Below are 7,171 nucleotides of genomic sequence, written 5' to 3' on the forward strand. Positions count from 1 at the left end.
CTTTCTAAGTGACCGAAACAATTGGAGGACACCTAGGCCCCCTCCCACGCTCAGTTTTTCTCCAAAGTCACCGGATCGAAATTCTGAGATAGCCATTTTATTCACCATAGTTGAAAAATCTAATAACTATGTCTTTGGGTACGACTTACTCCCCCACAGTCCTCGTGGGAGGGGCTGCAAGTTACAAACTTTGACCAGTGTTTGCATATAGTGATGGTTATTGGGAAGTGTACAGACGTTTTCAGGGAGAATTTTTAGAGTTTCAATGAAGGGGGCGCAGGATTTTCTAGCATTATTTAAAAAACGATGAAAAAATAAATATGAAAAGTTTTTTCAACTGAAAGTAAGGAGCAGAATTAAAACTTAAAACGAACAGAAATTATTAAGCATATCAGGGGCTCACCTCCTCGTAATACCCCACTCTTTACGCTGAAGTAGTTTTAGTAATTTAAAATATTTATTCTACAGCCTTTGTGATTCAGGGGTCATTCTTAAGGAATTGGGACAAAATTTAAGCTTTAGTGTAAAGAGCGAGGTATTGACGATGGGGTGAACCCCCTCATATACGTAATAAAAATATAAGAATATAGAAGTTTGTTACGTAAGTTAATGTGTAAGTTACGTATATTTTTTACTAATGAAAACGTTCGTAAAAAATTAAAAGTTCTAGTTGCCTTTTTAAGTAGTCAAAAAGTTAGAGCGTAATTAGGCCTCCTCCCCCGTTCCTTTTTCTCAAAATTTTCCAATTAAAACTATGAGAAAGCCATTTAGCCAAAAATAATTATTATGCAAATTTCATTTTAATTATTTATGTGCGGAGAGCCAAAATCAAAACATGCATTAATTTAAAAACGTTCAGAAATTAAATAAAAAAAAACAAGTTTTTTTTAACTGAAAGTAAGGAGCGACATTAAAACTTAAAACGAACAGAAATTACTCCGTATATTAAACAGGCTTTTCCTCCTCAACGCCCCGCTCTTTACGCTAAAGTTTTTTACTGTTTTAAAAAGTAGAGTTAAGGGAAAGAGTCAAATTAAGGGAAATAGCATAATTAGAATTAGAACCTTTTCTAAAAATAGGCTACTAAAAAAATTCTCCATCTTTATGTCCTAATTACAGAACAATATTAATCATTATCAGAACAATATCAGAAACAATATTTAACTCAGGAGTCGTTGAAGGTAAATAAAAACATATCTGAACATTCTTGTAGTTCGGTTTGTATTTTGAAATCCTTAGTGGCCTACTTTTAAGCACAAATTAACAATTAAATTTTTTGGAGAGGCAATTAGAGGGGCAGTTAGAATCCAACAATCAGAAACGAGGTTACATTCTTATAATGGCTTCACAGTACCATTCCGCAACATAAGCAGCATATAGTAAGAATGTAAAATGAGGGGTCGTCTTACTTTTAAGTGATTTGCGTTTATAGCCGTATTTAAAAATTCTATTTATTTGCACTGACTGTTTTTTTCAGAGAGAGGAGATGACTCGTCAAATAAGGGAAATAATAAGGGCAAACTACATGAAAACTATGGTAAACTAGATCTACGTTGCATGGGCAACGTGAGGTGTTGCGGCAAAGTATGTTCGACTTCGCCGAGAAAATTGTTGCTAGAGCAACACTTTGGTTTTGTTTTCTCGCTTCTATTAAACGCTGGAGTGGTTAATCACTAAGGATTTTAAAATAAATATTAGGTAGGCCTACATCAACTCGCAAAAATTGAAAACTCCTCTTTGCAGAAGATGATTATGAGTTAGCAGCCGACTGTTGCTTAAAACTCCCCTATATGTCTCACAATTGATATCGGCCTATTTTTGGTTTCAGTGTTTACCTTACTACTGAAGTTATCAACCCCTTTAAACTTCCAAACTGGTATACCTCATGAAGAAATTTTTCTACCAAAAAATGGATGACATACACTTTGATTAGCTCATCAAGAGCTATCGACTGCCGTCGAAAAAAAAATATATCTGTCTTAGTTCAAAACTTGACTTTTTTGCCGTAGGCCAAGTTTCTAACGTCATCACTTAGAAAGGAGCAAAGGATAAACTCTAATTTCTTTAGAAACGAGAGAACTTTTAAATTTTAAGAGGCATATTTAATACCATTTCTGTATCAGCTTATTTTTGGTTTCAGTGTGCACCTTACTATTGAAATTATCAACCGCTTTAAACTTTCAAACTGGTATATCTCTTGAAGTAATTTTTCTACCAAAAAAATGGATGAAATATACTTCGATCAGCTCATCAAGAGCTATCGACTGCCGTCGAAAAAAAAATCTATCTGTCTTAGTTCAAAGGTTGATTTTTTTGCCGTAGGCCAAGTTTCTAAAGTCATCACTTAGAAAGAAGCAAAGGATAAACTCTAATTTCTTTAGCAATGAGATAACTTTTAAAGTTTAAGAGGCACATCTGATAACATTTCTCTGCCGCAATCCAAGTGCGAAAAACCGAATGATAAACTCAGCTGAAATCATGAACAGAAATGGGTAGAAACAATAGATGTCAGCACTTTCCGACCCATGGGAAAATGCCACTTTTTTGTTTCTGTAAATTTTTTTATTTATCACTCAAAGAATATATATTGGCTGTGGGGCCGGGTAACTGCCGCATATATTTGACACTTATAGATTCTAGTCCATCTTCAATTTGAAAGTGGTACCTGCCTGCTTGCCTGCTAGAACGGAGCTTTCCACTCGAAAGCAGAAACCTGGTTTGTTGAAACGAAAGCTTAACTGCATCACTTCAGATAGTTCTCTCTGACACATGCTACAAAACTCCACTTCACTTCACACACTATAGGCTCTGGTTCAAGGACAATAAAAAACCATCCTTTTTGGCCCCAGGCAAGAGTTCTACGAAGCTTTCCAAAATGCAAAGTCATATTCATCAATCCAGCCTAAGGTCCACACTTTCCGTAAAAGCCGCAGAGGTTATACCCTTATCTTTGTTTCTAGGAATAAGCTGAAATCGGGGTGCTAGGAAAAAAACGCGACAAAACCAAAGTTTTGCTCTCGCAACACAATTAAGGAATAAGGATAGTAATCATGAAGTCAGGGCGAAGGGTCCTTGTATTTAAAATGTTTTTCTGATGGAAGTAAAGAGCGAGATGGAAGCTTAAACTTAACAAAAATTATCGCTTTACAGTTTATGCAACATCTATCTACAAAACTGGTTTAAAAAAAAGAGCTAAGGGCTCATATGGCACTTGTGACGAGGCAAGAAGAGCTAAGAGCCAAGAGCTCATATGGTATGAGCTCTAACAAAATTCTAAGAATCAATAGATTGATCTAAAAGGTAAATCAGAGGCTTAATGCCGGTCAGGATTTAAAATAAGAGCTCTGAGTCACGATATCCTTCTAAATATCAAAATTCATTAAGATCCGATCACCCTCTCATAAGTTATAAATACCTCATTTTTTATAATTTTTCCTCACCCTTTAGCCCCCCAGATGATCGAATCTGGGAAAACGACTTTATCAAGTCAATTTGTGCAGCTCCCTGACACGCCTACCAATTTTCATCGTCCTAGCACGTCCAGAAGCAACAAACTCGTCAAATCACTGAACCCTCCCCCAACTCCCCCAAAGAGAGCGAATCTAGTACAGTTACGTCAATCACGTATCAAGGACATTTGCTTATTCTATCCACCAAGCTTCATCCCGATTCCTCCACTCCAAGCGTTTTCCAAGATTTCTCCCTCCAATTCCCCCCAATGTCATCATATCTGGTCGGGATTTGAATTAAGAGCTCTGAGACATGAATTCCTTCTAAATATCAAATTTCATTAAGATCAGATCACCCGTTCTTAGGTTAAAAATGCCGCAATTTTTCTAATTTTTCCAAATTAACACCCCCCCCCCCTCATCCAAAGAGAACGGATCCGTTCCAATTATGTCTATCACGTATCTAGAACTTGTGCTTATTCTTTCCATCAAGTTTCATCCCGATCTCTCCACTCTAAGCGTTTTCCAAGATTTATCTTTCCCTCCTCCGACCCCCTATGACCCCGGATCCAATTCGAGTCGAAAATGGAGCATCTGAGACATAAAATCCTTCTATACATATCAAGCTTTATTAAGATCCGATCACCTATTCGCAAGATAAAAATATCCCAATTTTCACGTTTTCCAAGAATTCCAGTTTCCCCCTCCAACTCCCCCCAATGTCACAGGATGTGATCGAAATTTAAAATTAGAGCTTTAAAGCACAAGATCCTTCTAAATACAAAATTTCAATAAGATCTTATAAGGTGACCAGAATAAGATCTAGTCACCCGTTCGCAAGTTACAAACACCTCATTTTTCCGAATTACCCCCCCCCCCCAACTCCACCAAAGAGAGCAGATCCTGTCCGGTTATGTCAGTCACGTATCTTAGATAGGTTTTCATTCTTCCCATCCAGTTTCATCCTGATCTCTCCGCTTTAAGTATTTTCTAACATTTCCGGCCCCCCCCCAACTGCCCCCACCCCAATCAGGCTGGATCCGGTTGAGATTTAAAAAAAGAGATCTGAGTTACGAGATCCTTCTAAATATGAAGTTTCATGAAGATCCAATCACTCCTTCGTAAGTTAAAAATACGTCATTTTTTCTAATTTTTCAGAATTAGCCCCCCCCCCCCCAATAGAGCGTATGGGTTAAAATTATGTCAATCACGTATCTAAGACTTCTTCTTATTTTTCCCACCAAGTTTCATCCCGATCCCTCCAATCTAAGCGTTTTCCATGATTTTAGGTTTCCCCCAAAACTCCCCCCAATTTCACCAGATCCTGTCGGGATTTAAAATAAGAGCTTTGAGACACGATACTCTTCTAAATATCAAATTTTATTGAGATCCAATCATCCGTTCGTAAGTAAAAAATACCTCATTTTTTCTAATTTTTCGGAATTAACCCCCCCCCCCCCAACTACCCCAAAGAGAGCGGATCCGTTCCGGTTATGTCAATCATGTATCTAGGACTTGTGCTTATTTTTCCCGCCAAGTTTCATCCCGATCCCTCCACTCTAAGTGTTTTCCAAGATTTTAGGTTTCCGCCTCCCAACTCCCCCCCCCCAATATCACCAGATCCGGTCGGGATTTAAAATAACAGCTCTGAGACACGATATTATTCCAAACATCAAATTTCATTAAGATCTGATCAACCGTTCGTAAGTTAAAAATACTTCATTTTTTCTATTTTTTCCGAATTAACCGGCCCCCCACTCCCTCCAGATGGTCAAATCGGAAAACGACTATTTCTAATTTAATCTTGTTTGGTACCTGATACGCCTGCAAAATTTCATCGTCCTAGCTTACCTGGAAGTGCCTAAAGTAGCAAAACTTGGACCGACAGACCGACAGACAGACAGACCGACAGACCGACAGAATTTGCGATTGCTATATGTCACTTGGTTAATACCAAGTGCCATAAAAACTGACTTGTAACATTTCCCTATACTTGTAGAATTGTGAAATATCTCGCATTTTACTTTCCATTAAATAATGACTCTACAGCTTTTTATTTCCTTTCAAATGAGCCCTCTACCAATCCTCTAGGACCATGACTTGATACGATCACCCCTGAAAAGGACAAAGAAAAAAACGATATAAAATAAACATGCATCCTTGATCTTTCTTTTGGCAAAAAATACTATATTCTACATTTTTAAGGATAGGGGCTTGAAAACTCTACACTTGGGTTCTCTGATACGCTGAATCTGATGGTGCAATTTCAATAACATTCCTTAGATTCCTTGACTTTTGGGTAATGTCATCCCCCTTTTTCCAAAATCAGCTAAATATTTCTAGGCTCGTTGCTATTGGTAAGTAACATTAAACTTAATGAATCATACAAATTTGGAATCAGCTTAAAGTCAATTCTTTTGTTGTGTGTATTGCAGTGAAAATTCAGTTTCTTTAAGTTTCGGTTGCTATTGGGCCAAGTAACTCCTTACAGTTTGCTGTCACGAACTGTTTGAAAGTCAAATTTGGGATTTAGTAAAACGTAAATTTCCGTTGCCTGGGCAACTAGAAGTTTTGTGGCAACATTTAGTCGGCCTCACTAACCAAAGTGTTACAGGAGGAACACTTTGGTCAGGAGTCCGAGGAAGAGATTTAAAAATATTATATTAACTTTGCAGAAAGTTGAACCTTAAATATATACATGCAATGAACCCTTAAATGTATCAGAAATAAACAAAATCAGGGCAAATTGACACAAGTATTCGACCCCTTGTTTTGGTTTTGTTTCTTCGTTATCGATTACTTATAAAAAGGATATACAGGGTGACCCAAAAAGATCCGTACCCATATTTTATTTGAAAAAAAAAATCCATTTCAAACAGTTCGTTATAACGAACTGTAGTAAGGAGCGACCCGGCTCAATAGTAACTAAAAGTCTAAAAAATGGAATTTTGGTACCAATAGCTACATCAAAAGAATCGCATTTTAATTCTGATTTTAGATATATAAGTTTCATCAAGTTTAGTCTTACCAATCGAAAGTTACGAGCCTGAGAAAATTTACGTTATTTTAGAAAATAGGGGGAAACACCCCCTAAAAGTCATAGAATCTTAACGAAAATCACACCATCAGATTCAGCGTATCAGAGAACCCTACTGTAGAAGTTTCAAGCTCCAATCTACAAAAATGTGGAATTTTATATTTTTTGCCAGAAGGCAGATCACGGATGCGTGTTTATTTGTTTGTTTGTTTGTTTGTTTTTTTTTTTTTGCTTTTTTCCCAGGGGTGATCGTATCGACCCAGTTGTCCTAGAATGTTCCGAGAGGGCTCATTCTAACGGAAATGTAAAGTTCTAGTGCCCTTTTTAAGTGACCAAAAAAATTGGAGGGCACCTAGGCCCCCTCCCGCGCTAATTATTTTCCCAAAGTCAACGGATCAAAATTCTGAGATAGCCATTTTATTCAGCGTAGTCGAAAAACCTAATAACTATGTCTTTGGGGACATCTTACTCCCCCACAGTCCCCGTGGGAGGGGTTACAAGTTCAAAACTTTGACCAGTGCTTACATATAGTAACGGTTATTGGGAAGTGTACAGGCGTTTTCAGGAGGATTTTTTGGTTGGAGGCAGGGGTTGAGAAGAGGGGGATATGCTGGGGGAACTTTTCATCGAGGAATTTGTCATGGGGGAAGAAAATTTCATGAAGGGAGCGCAGGATTTACTAGCT

Source organism: Artemia franciscana, chromosome 5, assembly GCF_032884065.1.
Source record: "Artemia franciscana chromosome 5, ASM3288406v1, whole genome shotgun sequence".
Taxonomy (NCBI): Eukaryota; Metazoa; Arthropoda; class Branchiopoda; order Anostraca; family Artemiidae; genus Artemia; species Artemia franciscana.